Below are 21,721 nucleotides of genomic sequence, written 5' to 3'. Positions count from 1 at the left end.
TGCTGTTTAGAGTTGGTTCTTTGGATTGAAGATACTTCATATTCTTAGAATGAGATGAAACCTCAGGAAAAATTAAAGGATGCAGCCAGAACTGGCATTGGCCTCCCACAGCTGAATGTCTTTCAATCCTGTAAAACCTGCTAGGACACGGGCCAACTCAATGGAAACATTGTCCTTCTCCAAGTCTGCAGAAAGAATGACAGAAATGATAGATTTGTGGTATGCTTGTGTAGATTTTTTTCCCTATTCAAAATATTTCAGCACTGAAATTTACTTGGAAATGACTAGTGGAATCAAACAATTTAAGTGTTCTTAACTACATCTAAGGATTGAGGACTTGTATGTGACAGGAGCACATTCTAACAAAATAGGATATAGAAAAGTGGTAGTGGTGGTATGTATTCTTAGAGTTCTGATAGAGTCCACGAAGGGTTCTAGAATTAATTACTTTTGGTGTTACAGAAAAGACATAGCACACTTTTTACCATACTTACTTTTGTAAATGCTCCAAACCTGACAGTCCTCACTACCAACTGGTGTTTATTTCCTAAGTGGTTTTTATTGAAAGAAAAGTTTAATCTGATGCCATAGAACAACAAAGCTTTTGTGTCCTGTTCATGTGTCCCATAGCCCTCTCTCCACTGACATCCTGCATGCCTCTGTCTACCTGGAATTTTCTGCAGAAGCAAGTATTTTAAGGGTAACAGTAGCATCATTGCTTGCTCTGTCCCTTGGCAGTGGCAGTAATTTTGTGGTACACATGAGACCTGACATACCACAAACTTATTCTGGTGCAGGACATCACATCACCAGCACAGGCTAACAACTTGGTTTGGACTGGTCTTTAGACCAAAAAGTTAAAAGGCCTACAGCTATTATTTTGCATTATGCTTAGTCTGTTTTGTTGGATTGTAATAATGCTGGAGGTCCATATGCCCTGTTCACGAAGTAGAGCATGTTTACTAGTCTTAGTAACAGTGTAGAAGGGGAGATTAATTCATGTTTCAATTGCATACCTTTTTATATAATCAAAACTTTTAGAGAACTAATACTATTAAATAGTAAAAAGACCCTGGAATAATAACATGGTTAAAATAGTTTTTATTGACACCAGAAAAACTTATAAAGGGAAAGGTAGACTCCTGTGTATGTGGTAGATGTAATGTAATTTGAAGGTGATTTATATGCTGCAGTGTAGTTTCTGAAAGACTTTTCACTCTCAGAATAAATTGCCAAACTTCCTGGAGCATTTCAGTTCTGTAATTGTTGACAAGGTTGCCTTTGCTTGAAACTGAGTTTTTAAAGACTTAATTGGTGAGGTCACTAGCCTAGACAAATATTTGTTATATTATGACCATTATTGTAGTTTTTAAATTACTATAACATGAACATTTTGAATAGTGCCTAAAATGTGCAAATCACAGGGCTTGGCATATTACCTTATGCTGACTCCCTGGTGTTATTTATTGAATGAATAAATACAGGTACTTTGAAATTCTCTTATGGTATATGAAGCTATAACTTCTTGTTCAGACTTTGAGTACAGCAGATACTCTATTACAGCATGTTTTTTATTTTATTGCTTATTTGCTAATGGTGGTAATGAGTTAAAGATAATGAAAACAAAGTTTTAAAAATCAATATTGAATTTTATTTTCATTCTGTAGTCTATTCATGTAACAAAGAGCGAGCGTAAGACTACTTGGAACTAAGTTAGTGGAAATTATTGTTTAAAACAAATATTTAAGTTTGCCAAAGAGAGATATGGCTTATGTTATATTTTTTCCTTTCTTTTCTCCCTGGTCTTTTCAAGTTTTATTATATCATTTGAGAGAATGTTTATGTTGAAATAATAACTGATATGTTGTGAGGGTACAAAAAGACTTTGTCCATTTTCTAATAGATAGCAAAAGATTGACAGTTGGACCAAATTGACATGTTTTAAGCATCATTTATATTGTCAAATATGCTAGGCCCGGTCACTGAGATGCAAAGTAAGTAGAAAACACCACCAAATCTCTGTATGCAACAGCCAGAGAACAATAGAAGGTAATTTGGGGTTACTGTTAAAATGGCCATTTTTGTATTCATTCAGAGAAGAGAGAAAAATTATTGTGAGTTGAAATTCATTTATTAATGCATTTTGAGTGTCTACCCTGTCACTTCTTGCTCCCTGGGACACAGTGGCAAACCATGACAGTATCTCTGCCAACACAGAGCCTAGTCTAATTAAGAGAGATAGATGGCAGTCATGTAATGGTAAGCATTATTAAGTGCTATCAAGAAAATACAGCATGGTAAGGGGTAGAGGGGCCTGGGAATAAGGGTGAGGATGGTGTTCAGATGCACTAAGGTGACAGAGGCATGGATGAGGAGGAGGGAATCAAGCAAAGATCCAGGCAAAGGGAACATGGAGCAGAAATGAGCCTTTTTATTGGAGGGAAGACCGGCAGGCTGAGGTGGAGAGTGGTTGGATTTGCAGGCTGTGATCTGGTGGGGGTTCCACTCTGAGGGCTGTGTGGAGCCCTAGAGCATTTAATGTAGAGGAGCAGTGTGATCTGATCTCTGTCTTTACAAGATTACTCTAGCTGCTCTGGAGAATGGACTAACAGTTGGCCTCAGTGTAGGCTGTTAAGGTTGTCCAGGCCAGAGGAGGCATTGGCTTGGTCTGGCCATGGATTGTAGCAGATAGTGAGATAATAAGTAGCAGATAGTAAGTAGTAAGTGGTTTTCCAGGAATTTACCAGGGAGGAGTGAAGATGAAATAGTGCAATATGTGAATTGATAAGGATGGTTTGAATTGTTAGAATTTGGTCTAAGCGTTTTGTTTATTTTGGCATAGTTCTGGGTTGAAAGAAGAATGTGTGGCATAATTATGGTTCCTTTTTATTTTTAAAAAATATTTCTTACTGTGTTCTACCTTTTTTAAAATAAAGAGCAAAGTATAAATATTCCATGAGAAACTAAGCCACAAATTATGGTAGCTTACTTTTATACTTTTTATTTCAATGATTAAGCACCTTTTAATGCTGGTGTTTTAGCCTTCTGAGAATAATGATACTATTATCTACAATGACATCTATATCAATAGACATATTTATTGTGAAATGCAATTTAGAGTTCTTACTAAAACAAACTACAAAAGGAATCTAACTTTTTGTTTTTCTCATTAGTACAGTGTAACTAAAGGAACTATTTGAGAAAGTTATAGCATATGTAATCTCTAAATAAGGTACTTAAATAGCTCATAAGAGTGATTTGGAGGAGTTATTAACTACACCACTTCTGTCTTCTTCCTTCTCTGTCTGTCCTTTTGCTCCAGACATATAGTGTCAAGCCATGGCCTCTCCCCATTTTAAGGGGAATGGGGGCTCAGTCAGTGTCAGAGAACTAATGTGCTTCTGAAACAAAATCAGCTAAAGGGTGTATTTTTAGAAGAGCAAGCACAAAGGGTCACCACATCTTTCCCTACCAATGTCTTGCTTGCATATTAGAAAACAAATAACCACCTCTCATTTATTACAGTTGTGGGAGTATGGTGAGTTAGATGGTCTGATTATGCAAACTTACTCTCCAGTGTACACATCTGATTGTGTAGTTGTACGGAAGAGGAGGTGGGGATTACTCCATCCATTTGTGCCTTATCAGGTCGTGCCTTATCACACTGGCGTACAAGTGTTGAACTTTTCTAGAATAGTTCTGTTACGGGAAGGCACGTTGGCTTTACAGTCAGACCTGCGTTTGAATATCGATGTCATCATTTATGAATTGTTTGACCTTCGGCAAGTCATATAACTTCATTGAACCTGAATTTCTTGATTTATGATACAGTCTACTGAATATCCCCCTTGGAGACAGATGGAAGTCCTATAGGGAAAAATCTGTTTAATGTTTCTTTAACCCTTCAAAGGCATTTGGGTAAATACTGGCACGAAAGCATTGGGCTCTTTTAGGGGAACAGTGAGTAGTTAGGTGTGGCTAGAATGAAAGGTAGACAAAGGGTTTTGCGAGAAGCAAACAGGCTTTGAGCATGTGGCCAGTGAGTGAGTGTGCCTGGGATGTCAGGCTATAAGATCTACAGAAGAGTAAGCCATTAAAGGTTTTGAGGAGGAAAGTGGTCTGATTTCCTGAAAGGTAAACATCTACAAAGAAAAATACAAAACCTTGGGATGATTTGTTTTATGACTGTATTATCATAGATTATCAGTAGGGCAGTAATAAAAAGTAAAATACTTAGGCATTGGTTTGACCTAAATTGTTTATCATTTACAACCAGAGCGTGATTTTTATAATAACTATTTATTTAGTGAGTTAATTTAAGACACTTTCCCCTCTGATTCACCAGCATTAGAAAACAATGACCAGGTTCAACAAGTCAGGCTCATAATTTTTTACTCCAAATATGAATGTGACTGTCCACAGGCCCTCAGCCATACTGAGAGGGGTTCCCAAAAAGTAGAAACTCCTCAGTTGAAGGTATTTTAGGGGGTAGAAGAGTTCCTAGGGAGGCTGAGAGAACTGTGCTGATTTTATTCTGTAGCCTTAAGATTTTAATCTGAAGATTAAATTTGTACAGTTGACTCCTAGTCAATGTGAATTTGGTTATTTTAAAAAATTTATCTTATTCAAATATTGCTTCATCTTAAGTGCTTCAACTAAACAACAGTAGTAAAAGGAACAACAGCTAACATTTATCTAATCCTTACTAGGAACCAAGTATGGCCCGAACTTTACCTTATTCATTCCTCACAACAACCTTTGAGGGAGGTACTTTAATTATCCCCAGTAAGGTCGCTTGGCTTGTCAGAGCATTGAATCCAGGGCCTCTGATCCCAGACCTTGAGCTTTTATCCTCCCTGTATATGGCCTACATTAACAGTTCTCAAATGCTTGTTGTAAAGATGTCAAAGAGCTTTTGTTTATTTGGGTTATAGCTATTGATTAATAGTATCATATTAGAAATTTAAAATGATAAATTTTTAGATACTTAATCACACAAAAATAACAATAGACCCATGTTCACATAGCATTTTTAATGGGAAAAGTACCCCTTATTTTCCGAAACAAATTTAGAAAGAAGAGTGGTATTGTCTTACACTTTTAAAGTTTACTTTGATGCCAAACTTGATAGAAGACAGATAAATGTTCGTATCTGCTTCTGCATTTAATCTATTGCTACCTGGGAATGTCCAGGGATCTCTGGACCCTACATGGAGAAACTAGGCCAGAAGGTTAGTTCTGTTGACAAAGGAGGGCACTCTAGAGCAGTGGTACCTGGCACACCGAAGACAGCATCAGAAGCTTCATGTGTGCTTCTAAAAAATGAAATTCCCTGCCTCACTTTTGAATATTCTGATTCAGTTGATCTTAGTTAGGAGCAAGCAATGTATTTTTCTCTAACATTTTATTTTGAAAATCTTGAAGTGTAGAGTTGAATAAACTTGAAGTGAGCACTTATATACTCACTACCTAAATTCTACTATTAACATTTTACTAACTTGCTTTAATATAAATCTAACCCTATTCATCCATCAGTCCACCTGAGCTTTTGATTCAGCATTATATATATTTTTTAAAAGTTTCCAGGTGACAGATGTAGAGCCTAGTTTGGAAACTGCTTACTGAAAGGGTCGGATTTGTGGCTTCTTGTGGTCATCTTGGATGAAATACAATTTTTTCCATGGCCACAGGCCATCCCTCACATCTGCTTGACTGATGACACTGGATGGCTGGTCATAGAAAACATCTGGTGAAAATATAGGTGGCTTATCCTGGGCCTGTGCCTCTGCAGAGAGGAATATCTCTAAGCATTTTCCCTCTGATATTGGGGAAGAAATAGTACTATTGTAGTGTTTGAGCTTTGAGCTCTGACTCTCCTACTCACTGTGAGCTGTGGGTTCATATGGGCCTTGACTTTCTGAATAGGGTGATGTGAGGATCAGGTGAGAGTGTATGCCCAGGGTCAGCATGCTTTTCCTGTAAAAAGCTGGAAGATACATGTTTTTGGCTTTGCACGCCATAAGATCTCTGTTGCAACTATTCAACTCTGCTCTGGTAGCTGAAAACATCCAAAGACAATATATAAACAAATGACTGTGTCTGTGTTCCACTAAAACTTTATTTACAAAATAGGCATTGAGCTAGATTTTGTCCAAGGAATGTAGTTTGCTGACTCCTGGTATATGTCAAAGTATTTAATAAACTGTAAGATACAACCTAAATGTAAGCTAGTGACCATACTCGTTTTTACATATTGTTTAGAAACACTTTGCTTTCAGTATTTCTTAATTTTTAATGTGCATGAACTCATTGATATCTAAAAGTTTTCCACAACTCTTTATAGCCTCAGAACATTATTATTAGTCATCCTGCAAAATATAGTGCCATATATTTATTCATCTTGGTTGGGGGCGAGGGTCTTTTCAATTTAGCTAACTTGCCTGATTCAGGCCAGCCAGCAGCATGGTGAAACAGTCCCGAGTTTTGTTCCCTGTAGGAGTGCTGCCACTTGCATGCTGGTAACTTGGGTTGATAAGCTGGGGGTCAAGGAGGAGGCATGAAGTCCTAAATTGCTATGTAACTGTTTCACTACCAGGGTTTGTTAACTAGTACATTTTTAAAGATAATGGAAAAAGAACAAATCACTTACTGTTGTTTGGGGGAAGTATCTTGATTTCATATAGGTTGTTTGAGTTACTACTGGTTTTATGTGCTTTTAAGGAGTTTATTTTTTTTCAGGCATATTACTTTCTGTTTGCTGATATTAGTATAGAATATTAAAGGTTCCTTCTCAGTTTTCTTTGTTACATACCTTGACTGTTAAAATAGTAGGGTGATAGAACTATAGAACTAGACTTTCTATGAAATGTGAAGTGTTTTGTTATCAAAACTGAGTATCGTATGTCTCCATGAAAAAGTTTGTACAGTGGCTTTTGTTTTTGGTGTAAGAGCTATATGGAGCTCTATTTTAGCTGATCATGTCTGTATTTTCTTCCGGAAGTCTATCTTGTATTTAGTAAAACTAATTCATTCATTCAAGCAGCAGCTATTTATTGATTGTATGTTATATGCCAGGAACTCTTCTAGGCACTTAGTATTCAGTAGTAAGCAAAACAAAAACAAATATCTCCCCTATGGAATTTACATTCCTGTCTGCAGTAAAGACATTGAGAAATAATATAAGATGTAGTATTATGTTGGAGAGTGGTAAGTGCTTAGTAGAAAAATTCAAACTAAATTTGAAAAGGAGAATGAATATGTTGGGGTGAGCAGCTGAAGTTTTAGATTGTGTAGCTGAGGAAGGCCTTATAGGAAAGGAGGGTTATTAGCAAAACCTGAAGAAGTGAGGAAGCAGGTCACCTGGGGAAAGGCTACTCTTGTAGAGGGAACAGAAATGGCAAAATCCCTGAAGCAGGAGGCCAGTGTGACCAGGAAAGGTGTGAAGGAGGATAGTAGGACATGAAGGTGAAAGGGTCTTGTAGGTCCTTGCAAGGGCTTTGACTTTACTGTGATATGGGAGAGTTTTGAACTGAAAACAAGGGTTGGCTTACATTTTGAAGGATTACCCTGGCTGCAGTTTTGAAGGGAAACCAGGGTGGAGGTAAACATTTGAGAGTCATCAGCATAGAGATGGTAATTAAAGCCCTGAGATGGGCTGAGGTTATCTAGGAAGTGAGTATTGATAGAAAAACCAGAGGTCCAAGGACTGAGACACAGAGGTCTCCAGAAATTAGAGGTTAGGGTAATAAAGAGGAACCAGAAAAAGAGGAACTAGAACAGAAAGGAAAACCCAGGGATTGGTTTGATGCTCTGGAGGTCAGTGAAGAACATGTTTCAAATGCTGATAGATGAGTAGTCAAATAACTGTTTTGTTATAATTGTTTTTAAAACAGTCTTCATTTCCTAATCCTGATTCAGGAAAATAGAGGTGAGTTGCAGCTGTAATTTGCAGCTGACTCTTTCACATGGAAAAGCTTATAATAGTAATTCATCTTCTTCATACTCATTCTTCTCCTAAACTCATTCATTTAACAAATACCTGTTGAACATGTAAAAATGCTAGCTGCTGTGCAATAATAAATAAGGTCAATTAGCTGCAAATTCCATTCCCGAGTTGCTTATAATTTAGAGAGATGAGACCACCAGGTGGCATAAGGCAGTGTTTCAGTGTAACGGGAATGGCACAACATAAGTGCATAAGAAATGCAGAGACCTTTCCTCTGAGGTTTGAGGGAAGGCACCCAAGGGGAGATGTAATTTATAGGAGTATAACAGTGGAAAAGGAAGAGTGAGGAAGTTCATCTTCTAGCCAAAAAGTTGAGATTCCCAAGGGTAATGGACTAGTAAGCAGTCTCCTCGTCAGGGAGAATCCAGGGCTGGTGTCCTGATGCTTACTGATGGGAAGTGGATTGCTAACTGGGGTTTTCACGGAGGGTGAAAGGGGAGGATGTTTCATATAGCAGGTGCAAGGATGCATTACTGTGTTTTTAGAAGTAGCTTTTAGTGCATAGATTTGTTACAATGTAGGGCTCGTTTTGGAGATACAAGAGCAGAAAAAACTATTTAGAAGGAGCTTGAGAAGGGACTTGAAGGCCAAGAGGAAAGTCTGGACTTGACCCCATAGCTCGTGAGTGAGCGAGAGGTATATGGGGTGGGAGGCGGTTGTGGTGCCAGTGGGGAAACGCATGGAAAGGAATGTGAGAAAATTACCTGCTCTTTGGTAAACTTAGAAAGTTACCATTTTTTCCCCTGTAAGTGGTTGATTGTTTCCAGAGTTGAAATTCATAGAGTAACTGTACTATCTTAGACTGAGAGGTGTTTGTTAATGTATTCTTTGTTGCTTTTCTCAGCTTTTCTTTCTTATAACTTTTTTTCCCCCTGATAAATTATTTCTAGTTAAAGATTAATTGAAACTAACCCATTTGACCCAAATGGAATTTGGACAGAGCAATCCCATAAATGTTGAGAAAACAGAATGGATACATTGTAATTGCTTTAAGAAAAAATACACCTTATATGCTCAATTCTGAAAAATACCAATGTGAAACTTCAAAGGAACCAGAAACATCAAGTGCCTCATGGTTGAATAAGTAGACTAAGTACCCGGTTGTAAAGGCTGATTGTTCAAGAATGGGGCTAACAAGGGTCAAAAATCTTGACTGAAGTTGCACAAAAGGGGGCTCAAATGCTTGTCGCTAGGTTACTAACAAGAATTTACCATTTCTGTGGCCAAAAAAGTTTATTTGCCTGGTTTGTACATTATAACTTCTGGTGGTTAGCTGTATGCCATAGTCCTTGCTGGTAAGTGGCAGGAAGCGGAGGCTGACGGCCAACCTTGTGTCCTTAGGCTGAAACCTGGCCAGGTGCCTGATTATGTTACCTGTCTGGACACGGGCTATTTTTGGTTTCGGTCACTTTGCCCAAAAGATAAGGAATTTCAGGAATTCTGCTGAACGCCTCTGAAATGTAATCCAAAACAATGGGCCTTTCATGAAACTGTAAACATTTGATATTCAGAGTGTTATTTTAACTTGTTTTCTGTTCCTTCAAAGCGTTGAGGTGCTTATTAGCTCCTGTGGAAACTTTGGACTTGGTGGGGGAGGAGGTGTTCTAAAACTGTCCATACAAGGCCTGCTAGTAGTACATTATGCTGTCATGTTTATTGAAAAATGCAGTTAATTTTAAATATTTAGTTTTTCATTCTCATTTTTCTTTCTGTGCTCACTTCCTTCAAAGCTGGTTTTCCTCAGCCTTTGCTACTTTCTCAAGGGCTGCCAGGCCATACGTGGGGTCTGGGGATGTGGAATTGTTCCAGTGCCTGATTGTTTAAAACTGAAAAATATTATAAGAGGAAATACATAATACAGCTGATAAAGTAGCCAATTTAATGTACCTGTAGTTTTTTGTTTCTGTGATTTAAGTAAGCAGGGTTTTAAAGGATTAGATGTTTATTTTTCTTCTTATTCATGAGGAGTAGGGACTGAGAAATAAATATACCTTAGCCTAACATGAAGGAAGGAGAATTCAAAAACCAATCTCAAGCAACTCTCCCCGCCTCAGGCCTTCACGGCTGCGGCGGACCCTCAGGCCCCTCCCCAAACAGCCATAAATCCCCGCCTCAAGCCTTTACGGCTGCGGCGGACGCTCAGGCCCCTCCTCCGACAGACATAAATCCCCGCCTCAGGCCTTCACGTCTGCGGCTGACACTCAGACACCCCCCTCCAACAGCCATAAACGAGGTGACTCCTTTGTGGATGAGAATGCTCCCTTTTCCCCCCCTCCTCCTTCTGCTCCGTCCGCTGAAAACGCCTAGCGCTAGGTACCTCGTGACTCCGGCACTCTGCCTTCTTAGGGAAGTCTGGGTGACGACCCACACTTCCCAAGAAATTCCGACTCATATACGAGTTTCCGCAGACCACCAAGGATCATCGGGGACGCCCTTTGTCTCCTTGTGGTCTGCTTCCAGTCCGAGGATCTCCGTTCGTCTTCCCCTGTTTGTCTCCTACTCTGTCCTTTAGCCATGGGAGCCTCCTCATCCCTCCCTGAAAGTTCACCTCTTGAATGCCTGCTTAAGCATCTGGCTACCCTCTCCCTGATGCCTGATATAAAACCAAAACTTCTCCGTAAATATTGCTCCCAAGATTGGCTGACATACCCCCTAGACAATAAAAACCAATGGCCTGCAGGGGGAACTCTTGATCCTAACATCACTCGCGATCTTTTTAACTACTGCCAGCGCCTGAAAAAATGGAAGGAGATTCCCTATATCGAAGCTTTCCGCCTCCTCCTCTCCCCGCCCCCTCCCAAGTTCTCCTAGCCTGCAAGCCGCCGCCCCCGCAGAAACCCCCATTCACTCCCTTCCCCTTCTTCTCCTACAACAGCCCTTCTCCCTTCCTCCCCAACCATCTCCTCCCCCATCTCACCTCCTCCACCTTCATTCCCTGCAGATTAAGCCTGAGCCTTTCAGCCCCCCTTTAACTAGGTCCCAGGGGCCTCCTCCGTCTTTGCCCTCATCACCTGTTTCTCCCCTGTTAGGGACCGCCTTTGTCTTCTCACATGTTTGTAGAGAGAATGGGAAAGCACCTTCCCCCATGTCTGAATGCAGCATGGGAAAGCACAAGCTAGAGAACAACCGGTGCAGTCCTTAGAAGTTATCTGTCCACAAAAACATATCTTGCCAAGACTCCTCACTCTGAAAATAGGGAGACCTTGAAGATGTGTAGAAACACCGCCCCTGCTTCTAGCTATGCCCTTCCCCCACTTGCCGATGTGGCAGGAATAGAAAACAATGCATTCCATAAGCAATTAACTGGAGCCCTGCTGTAGCTCAGTAGAGCATGGGACTCTTAACCTCAGAGTCATGAGTTCAAGCCCAACTAAAACAGCAGAGGCAAGCAGCTGGGCTGCTAGCTGGTGACATGTGGGTCCGATTCTATCTTTCTTTATTTTCTTTGCCCCCCTTCTGCACTTCAGGACCTGCTCGACTAGGCACGGCTAGACCAGGTCACTCCCCCACAGACTGAGCCAGAACCCTTCAGTCCCCCTCAGACTCAGTCCCGAGAGCCTCTCAAAATTATTGCCCCCCTCCGGGAGGTAGCAGGATCCAAAGGCATCGTGCGCGTTCACGTCCCTTTCTCCTTAAGAGATTTAGCCTAACTAGAGAAACGCCTAAGTTCCTTTTCCACTGATCCCATGACATACATCAGGGAGTTTCAATAGACCCTCCAGTCTTAACAGCCTCACACATCATGACATTTTCATGCTCCTGGCCAATACTCTCCTCCCTGAAGAGCGTAGACGAGTTTAGGACTTCGCCCAAATGCAGGCTACTGAAACCCACGGGACTGACCCCACCTATCCCCCTGGCCCCACTGCTGTCCCTGAACAAGACCCACACTGAAATTATAACACCGCCATGAGTCTCCGCTCTCGAGATATTTTTGCCTCCTGCTTAATAGCAGGTCTGAAAAAGGGCAGCTTGTAAAGTAGTCAATTTTCAAAAGCTCCAAGACATAATTCAAAAGAGAGATGAAATCCCCTCCGAGTTCTTAGACAGACTCACTCAAGCCCTATTACAGTATACCAGCCTAGACCCAGAAACACCTAAAGGAAGACACGTCCTTATGACATACTTCCTAGCTCAAAGCTACCCCGACATTAAAGCTAAACTCAAAAAGTTAGAACAGGGCCCCGCTACCCCACAGACTGAGATCCTAACAGTGGCCTTTAAAGTCTTCCGTAAGCGGGAGGAGGAGAAAGAATGCCGTAAACAAAAGGCTGATCAGGCCAATTTCCAGATGTTGGCCCAGCTGATAAAACCACAACCTGGGCGCCCCTCTACAAACAAGCCCCCCCAAGAGCTTGTTTCAAGTGCAGAAAAGAGGGACATTGGTCAAGGGCGTGCCCCTCCCCCAGATCTCCTACCACCCCATGCCCCAGATGCCACAAAAAGGGCCACTGGGGGTCTGATTGCCCAACCACCCGAAGGGGAGGCTGGACGAACAACCCCCATCCTAAGCCCGCCGTAGTGGGGCTGGCAGAAGAAGATTGATGGGGCCCGGGGGCTTCTCGCCCGACCATTTCCATCACCAAACAGGAGCCCAGGGTTACTTTAACAGTAGACGGTCACCCCATCTCCTTCCTCCCTGATACAGGAGCCACCTTCTCAGTCTTGTGAGAATACCGGGGCTCTACCACGCCAGCCATTACTCCTATAGTCAGGGTAGGAGGTAAACAGATTTTCCCATTAAACCCCCCCCCTTTTATGCACAATCCTAGACAGTCCCATACCTTTCTCCCACTCCTTCCTAGTTATGCCCCAGTGTCCCATCCCTTTACTAGGATGGGACATCCTTTCCCTCCTCCACGTTTCCATAACTATATCCAATCCCACAGCCTCCAGTGCTCCCTTTCTAATGGCCCTCATAGCCGACAACCCCCCTCTACCCAATGAAAGCTCCGGTTCCACTCTCATACACCCTGTAAATCCCAAAGTTTGGGACATTACAAGCCCCTCCATGGCCCTATGTCTCCCTGCCTCTATCAAATTACATGACCCCTCTCAGTATATCTGTCAGGCCCAATACCCCCTAACCACTTCAGCTCTCATAGGCCTCCAACCCATCATTCAAGATCTCTTAAACAAAAACTACCTCAGACCCACTCACTCCCCATTTAATACCCCCATATTAGCTGTTAAAAAAAACAACGGATCTTTCCGCCTTGTCCAAGACCTTCGCCTCATCAACATAGCCGTTGTCCCTATCCATCCCTTAGTTCCAAATCCATACACCCTTTTATCGCAGATCCCTGCTTCGGCATCCCACTTCTCAGTCCTAGATCTCAAGGACGCATTTTTTTCTATCCCTCTAGACCCCTCCTCCCAAGATTTTTTTGCCTTCACCTGGACGGACCCATACACCAGACATTCTGTACAACTTACTTGGACAGTTTTGCCACAAGGCTTCCGAGATAGTCCCCATATTTTTGGACAAGTCCTAGCTCAAGACCTCAAACCGTTTCACCATGATCACCCCGAGTCCACTTTATTACAATATGTAGATGATCTTCTGCTCTGCAGTCCCTCATGGGAACAGTCTCAACTTGACACTGCGTGTCTACTTAACCTTCTGGCTTCCAGAGGTTACCGAGTATCCCCTGTCAAAGCTCAAATCTCTTCCCCTTCTGTCACTTACCTTGGATTCCTTCTGTCTCAACAAAGAAAGTCCATTACCTTAGACAGAAAACGACTCCTCTCTGACCTGCCCGTTCCCAAAACCAAGACAGAAATCCTTTCCTTTCTAGGCTTGGCTGGGTATTTTAGAGCGTGGATCCCTAACTTCTCCCTGTTGGCAAGACCCCTATACAACCTCAGCAAGGGCCCCCCTGAAGAACCATTATCATCCTCACCCCGACACTCCTTCATTAAGCTCCGTCAAGCCCTTGTAGAAGCCCCAGCTCTCCATCTCCCTGATTTGTCAAAACCCTTCTCATTATACATTCATGAGAGGTCCAGTCAAGCTCTAGGAGTCCTAGGCCAATATTATGGCCCATCCTTTGCCCCAGTAGCTTATCTCTCCAAGCAATTAGACCTCACAGTTCGGGGATGGGCCCCCTGCCTACGGGCATTAGCCGCTGGACAGCTCTTGCAGAAAGAAGCTCATAAACTAACATTCGGAGCGCCCCTTACCATTCTGTCCCCACATCACCTAAAAGATCTCTTAACCTACAAAAGTTTACAGACTCTCCCTCCCTCCAGACTCCTGACCTTACTGTCCTCTTTCCTCCAAAATCCAAACATTTCTTTCCTCCCCTGCCCGCCCCTGAATCCGGCCACTCTTCTTCCTCTGCCCTACTCTCCTCATACTCCCTCGCATGATTGCCTGGAAGCCCTTCACAACTTCCTTCCGTGCCACTCCACGATCTCCGAAGGAGCCCTCTCACACTCCGACCTCATCTGGTTTACTGATGGGTCCTCCTTTAAACATGAGGGCATCCACTACTCAGGATATGCAGTAGTCTCCCTCAAAGATGTCATTGAAGCACGAGCCCTACCCCCTGGTACAACCAATCTGCAGGCTGAACTCATTGCAGCCACCAGAGCTTGCACTCTGGCCCGGGACACGTCTCTCACATTGTACACTGACTCCAAGTACGTATTCCACATTCTCTTGTCCCACACGGCAGTATGGAAAGAACGAGGCCTCCTCACCACAAAAGGGAATTCCATAACTAATTCAGCCTTAATTACTAAACTTCTAGAGGCTTCACAACTCCCACACCGACTAGGCATAGTCCACTGCAAATCACATCAAAAAGATGACTCCCCCATTGCAAGAGGTAACAACAAGGCCGACAGAGTAGCCCGGTCAGTTGCCCTATCAGAAAACGCACCAGACAACAATCCATCTGCCCTTGCAGTTTTAGCCTTATCACAAGACGCCCTCTGCTCTCAGGACAAAGAGTCTCTTCCGCCTCTTACATGACCTGTTCCATCCCAGCCCCCAATCCTTGATCCATTTTTTACAATCTTTTTTTCCTCTCTCTCCTGAAGACAAAACCCTACTTAACCAAATCACCTGCAAGTGCACCATCTGCCAACGCACTAACCCTAATACCCCCCTCAAAGCCCGACCCTTCCCAGCTCATCAAGCAAGGGGTAATGTCCCCGCTGCAGATTGGCAAATAGACTTCACTAACATGCCCCTGTACGACGTACCAGATACCTACTCATGCTAGTAGATACATTTTCAGGATGGGTCGAAGCTTTCCCCACCACTAACAAACGAGCATCCGTAGTTGCCTCTATCCTCCTCACCCAGATCTTTCCTAGGTTCGGGATGCCCACTTCCCTCCAATCAGATAACGGCCCTGAGTTCACTGCCCAAATTATCCAGAACCTCTCCAAGTCACTCTCGCTCCCCTGGCATTTACATTGTCCTTATCGACCACAAGCTTCAGGAAAAGTAGAAAGAGCCAATAGGACTCTAAAAGACATCCTGACCAAACTATCTCTAGAACTACACCTTGACTGGGTTCACTTACTTCCCTTAGCTCTACTCCGCATTCGAGCCCTCCCAAAGAAACCTTCCTTCTTGTCACCCTTTGAGATCATGTACGGCCGCCCGATTCTACCCCCAGGGCTCCCTTCCCACAAAGGACCAATTCCTCCCAATACAGCCCTTCCACTACTCTCTCTCCTCCGCACTGAATTGTGGAAATATCAGGATTGGCTCCTTCCTGATTGATCCGCCTCCCAAAATCCTCCTGTCTTACAGCCCGGCCAACTAGTGTTTTATAAGCCACCAGAAGATCAGCCCTCTCTCACCCCGAAATGGGAAGGTCCACACCCAGTTATTCTCTGCACCCCCCTCAGCTGCCAAGCTCTCACTGCCTGATAACTCTGTCACCCCTTGGATTCATATCTCCAGGTTGAAACCAAATACCCAAGACCCACCTTCTCTGGACACCCAAGACCCATCAGTCACAATCCAGAGTCCTTCGGATACAGCCCAAGACGCTGTCTACTCTACCACGCCTCATCCCTCTGATCCCTTGAAGCTCCGCATCTCCCGTGCACCACCTTTGCCATCCATACCTGAATCATGACTTTTTCCTCCTTTACTGCTCTCTCGCTTTTTTCCCTCATTCCTATTGTCTTCTCTGCCGCCCCACCCTCCTTTGTATGGCGATTCAAAGTCAAGCAGACTTACACACAGCATCAAACAAAAGTTACTGCCCTCATTGCCACATCAGACTGCCCTCTGAAAGGCTGCACTGAGCCTTTGTACCTCCACTTTCCTCCCTCCACCGAAGTATTCATTTACAGCTACCTTTATTCTCCCTACCTCTGCTTCCTCTATGACCAAAGACAAGCCTATTGCAGGCGATGGCAAGACACCTACGGGGGATGCCCCTACTGGTCTTGCACCATTCACTACATGGGTGACTTCCAGTACCCACAGTATTACTCCTCCAACCGTTTCATGAAATATCCCAACGGCTCATTCTCCTTATCAATCCCAGATCCCTGGGACTCTCGATGGGCTGCTGGAGTAACAGCCTCAGTTTACTACAAGGGGTCCTCGACCCCCCATGGTACCCTTCATATCTCTCGAGAGTATGTTCCCTCTCGCTCCCAGATCTCTCAAGTTGCATCAAATATCAGACATTCCGAGAAAGTCATTATCCAAACTCTTGATGGCACCTCTTCATCTTCTTATTCCTCCTACTCTTGGTTACAGCTCATTCAAGACACCACCATCTTTCTCAACCACACCCTCAACACCGCCAATTGTTTCTTGTGCGCATCACTACAGCGCCCACTGCTGGCCGCCGTGCCCCTCAATATTTCCAACTACTCCTTCCATGCAGAAGGACAACCCCTCCGTCCCCTGGCAGACATACCCCTATGGGAACCAGAATACCCAGATAATCTCACCATCCACCACTGTGTAGGCCCAACTCCACCCCCCTCCAGTGCACTTCACTGCCTCTCTATCTACACCCCTACCTCCGGCTCTAAGACTTTTACACAACCGGGACACTTCTTTTGGTGTAATGGCAGCCTTTTCAACTCACTACCTCTCAACTCCGATACACCCTGCATTCTCGTCACCCTAATCCCACAGCTTACACTTTACAGCATGGCAGAATTCCTTGAGCTCCAACCTCCCTCACACTCGCGCACAAACAGGGCTGCTTTCCTTCCCATCATGGTCGGTATCTCTTTAATCACCTCAGCCATTGGGGTGGGGTTTTCGGGAGGAGCCTTGGGTCACTCTCTATGGGCAGTTAGAGATCTCGACGCCAAACTTGAGGGAGCCCTGACATCCACTGCCGATTCCCTAGCCTCTCTCCAAAGACAGGTCACTTCGCTAGCTGAAGTCACCCTTCAGAACCGGCGGGCCCTAGATCTGCTTACAGCCGAGAAGGGCGGCACCTGTGTCTTCCTCCAGGAAGAGTGCTGCTATTACATCAACGAATCTGGCATTGTAGAAACTGACATCACCAAACTCACTGACCTTGCCTCCAGCCTCCACTCTGCTTCCAATTCCAACCCATTCTCTTCAGTACTAACAAACCCCCTCCTCACCTGGCTCTGGCCCATTGCAGGCCCCATAATAGTCATTCTTCTCGTCTGTCTCTTCTTACCCTGTATAATAAAGTTCATCAAATCCCAAGTCGGAAAAATCTCTAATCAAGCTTTCAACCAGCTTTTACTCAGGAACTACCAGCTTCTGGCCACAGAAGACCCCTCACCCTCACGTGACCTCCTCACCACATGCTGAGATGGACCCCTCTCTCCGCTGGAAACTGTTCCTGGAAACAATGGCTGCAGATGCCTGGCTCCTGACACCCATATCCTCTTGGCACCATTGGAATCAACAGGTCCTCAACCTATGGTTACAGGGAACCTTCATTGATTTCCAACCTGAAGAAGTCCACATCTACTCATCCTTACTGTGGGGAGTCCTATCAACCCTTTCCTCCCAATCCTCATGCCCTCACTCCCTTCTCCGCCCCTGTTCAGCAAGAAGCAGCCAGAGAGAAAGCAACGTCCACAAACCCATAGAGGAGAAAGGGGGGAATGAAGCATCCCCACCAGTAAGATGGCAAACTTCCGGCTTCTTTTCGGGGTCCTCGGTTCCCGCCGGTGCCACCTGAAGCCCAATCACCTCTCGCCCCCCTCCCAATCCCAGCACCTAGCCAACAGCCACCAGCCCCGTAGAAGTAACACCACAATCACCCTATGCACCTTCCTATATAACCCAGCACCTTTCCCTAATAAAGCGGAACTCTCCGGTGAATTGCTGCTATGTGTCGCTCCTTTCCTTTCAGTTACTGTTTTGTAGTATGCTCTGGAAGGTTTTCCCAAGGAAGCCAGACCTTGAGAATAAGTATAGTATAGATGGACAGAAAGAATAAGAGATGATTCCAAAACAAAAACACAATGACCCCCAAACATAAAAAAAGCAAACAGGCTATTCCAAACGGAACTGAGTCTCTCCCACCCCCTTCCTCTATCCTCTCTCTGTACAGTGTATCACTGATATGAAGGGGAGAAAAAAGATTCTTAGAGGGAAGATATGTTACATCACAATATTTATTCAGTATTGGCAATTTATATAGTAAGTGCCCACTCAGAGATGACTTCATTTTTAAATCTAATGTTGGTTTTCTCTACTTGCACTAACTCTTTGATTATAACTGTTTAATATTGTAAATATTTCACAATCTGATGGAAGTGAAATGCGAATCCATTGCAAAGTGAAATTTCAAGGTTTACAAAAGATATAGAATATTCTGAAGTCTATGAAAGTGATTTTGAAGACTTGCTGAAAATACTTTCAAATCCATTGATAAAGGGGTGTGTGTGTGTGTGTGTATGTGTAATCCTTACAAAATGCTTACTGTGTTTCAGACAACATTCTAAGCATTTTATAGGTCTTCCTCTCCTTCTCAGTACAGCTTTATAATGTAAGTACTATCTAATTCTGTGACAGACAAGGAAACAGAAGCATGAGAATCTGAACCAAGCAGGCTGGCCCTGGCCTGCATGCTCTTTATCACTGTGCCTGCCACACTGTCTAAACTTAGGTCAGATGATAATTATCCAATGACAGGAAATCAGGAGAATGGACACCTGAACAGAAAGTTTTCCAAAGGATAAGGAAAACTCTTGTGAATAATTGATAAAAGCAGTCAACTGAGCAATGTAGACAGTAGTTAGGATTGTGGGCTTTGGGGTGGGGCTCCTTGACCTTCACTGCTTCTTAGGTGCTTGACCTTGAACAGATCACTCAACATTTCTGTGTTTCAGTTTCCTTATTTATAAAGCACAGATAATAAATCGCATACAGCTGTAGCACTGTGGTGTGGATCACGCAAGTAATTAAAATCCCTACAAGTATACCTGTCAACCAGAATGTACTCAGTTGGTGTTCATTATTCCTATAACTAACATTTGGAAACGTGGTCCCCTTTACAATCATGTTCCAAAAATCAAACATAAAGAATGGCTTATGTTGTTCTCCAATTTTGTTTGGGTTATTTATTCTGGAAAGCTTCCTACTCTTATTTTGCTTTTATCCTTCTAAGAGTTAGTGTATAGTTGTAACAATGACAAAAATGTCATTTAAAAAGGAATGAAACAGACTTATTTCTTTTTTTTCTATAGGTAAAGCCCAAATAACAATCCCCACCTCTCTTCCCCACATGCACCTTATTTACTGTGAAATTTGGATCAGTGTTTAATGGGTTCACTTTGTACTTTATTTTTTTCACTACTAATTTATCCTTTGATAATGCAGAGCTATCTCTTGGGATTTTTTGTGAGAATTGAATGAATAATGCATAGTGAATATTCAATATTTGTTAGCAACTCTTTTAATTTGTGGTTATTTCTATTAGGTAGGAATGGCACAAACAAAGCACCCATGTAAGAATGTGCATGTTTTGCTCATTTCACTTGTAAACATTGAGCACCTATTCTGAGTCAGAGCAGACACATGCGTATGAAGGTGAATCGGACATGATTCCCCTGGTATGCTCCTCTCCCCACCATTTTTCCCTCTCTCATACTGTGTCAGAGCTGACAGCCTAGTGGAGTAGTCAGAGGTGAAAACAAAGAATTGCGGTGCCCTGTGCTTTATAAGTGCTGTAATAGAAACACAAAGTTCACTTGTGTTAGAGGAGGGAATCCTTTCCTTTGCTTAGGAGTATCTGGAAGGCTTCACTAAGGGTAATACTTAGGATGAGAAGCCCAAGCAGATGACATTCACCCGTAGGGGAATGAGGTAGTTGGAAATGGAGGCTGCCATGCAGATGTGAGGCTGTGGTTGCCCAGTTTTAGGAGTGTGGACATTATCCTTGACTTACGGGGAACCAGGGAAGCTTTTTTTAAAAATGAGGTATAATTTACATATAGCAAAGTTCACCCTCTGAGGGTGTTCAGTTTGATGAGTTTGGGCAAGTGTATATATTCCTGCAATCACCGACGTCAAGGTACAGAATTTGTATTACCCTAAAAAGCTCTCTTGTGTAGCTTTGCAGTTAAGCCTTTCCCCTCAGCCTGTGGCAACCAGAGACCTGATTCTGTCCCTTGTCCCAAATATCTTACAGAACCATTGTATGTAACCTTTATGTCTGGTTTTGAGATTCATCCATGTAGTTGCATATTCATGGAAGGTTTAAAAAACAAAAGAATGCCATAACTCTTAGGAAGATGAATTTGCTAGTGCTGATATATGGATTAGAGAGAGGAGAGTCGTGATGATTTATCCAGTCCGCTCAGAATGATTCTAATTCAGGTGTGAGATGGTGAGGCCAGAAGTAATGTAGTGGCAGTGGAAGTGGAGAAGGGAGCATTTGCAGAGCATTCAGTTAAAGTAGAAACAACAGAGCTACAAGTTGGAATGCAGTGTTGTAAGGAAGGAGTGAGGAGATAACTTAGTAAAAACTAAGTTTAAACCAGTCACTTTGTCGGAAATGTGGGTGGGTAGTTGTGTTAGAGCCTCATGGAAAACCTGGGGAACATTTCTGCATGTTGTAAGGAGAGGAAAATCAACATAGGGTTGGGGGAGAGGAACCCAATGTGCTGGGAAGGCTGCGGTGGATGGGTGTAGGTGGGGTGGGGTTAAGAAGTAGGTTTATTTTAGCTACTGTTTCATGAGAGCTCAAGGGGCAGACTCTTGGCATGAGCTCTGCTCCTGAAAGTTGCTCTTGTATGTATTTTTTTGTCAAGAGGCTGGGGGCTGGGGAAATGAGCATTTGAATAGTGTTTCTCTAAAGTTTTTTACTTCTTGTTATATTTCAGCTTCAGTAAAGCAATCGTATCTCATAAAATATCTTGAGTTAAAATATCTATAAGCATTTTGCAAATTTAATGTAAGGTAATTTTGGGATAATAATGATTTATGCTAATATATCATCTACTTGTGATATTCTCTAATAGATTCAGTATAAAAGACTGTGTTTAGAGCTTATCCTAACTTTTTGGAAGAAAACAATATATTTTTTTCCAATTAGGTAAACTTTCCACAGACTTCTGACCCTGCCTGTGGTATCTCAGTAAAGGTTCCTGGCCCTTAGAAATCATTTACATTCTCGTGAAGAAAAACATTTATAAAAACAGTATTGTGTCTGTGCAATTTTTTTTAAAAATTGTAACTTCAGGCCCAAATGATCCACTCAAGGCTATGGTATGTGACGTAAGTAAGAT

The 21,721-nt window shown here is 42.9% G+C and overlaps 1 protein-coding gene across 2 annotated transcripts in view; it reads left to right on the top strand.

Moving 5' to 3' along the window:
- Window positions 1-21,721, top strand: part of MAP3K21 (mitogen-activated protein kinase kinase kinase 21) — a 74,315-nt gene that overhangs the window by 6,101 nt on the left and 46,493 nt on the right. The window lies entirely within an intron of this gene.

This window comes from Manis javanica, chromosome 7 (genome assembly GCF_040802235.1).
Source record: "Manis javanica isolate MJ-LG chromosome 7, MJ_LKY, whole genome shotgun sequence".
NCBI classification, from domain to species: Eukaryota; Metazoa; Chordata; class Mammalia; order Pholidota; family Manidae; genus Manis; species Manis javanica.
Note: the sequence above shows the minus strand (reverse complement) of the source record. Positions and strands in the feature narration are given on the sequence as shown.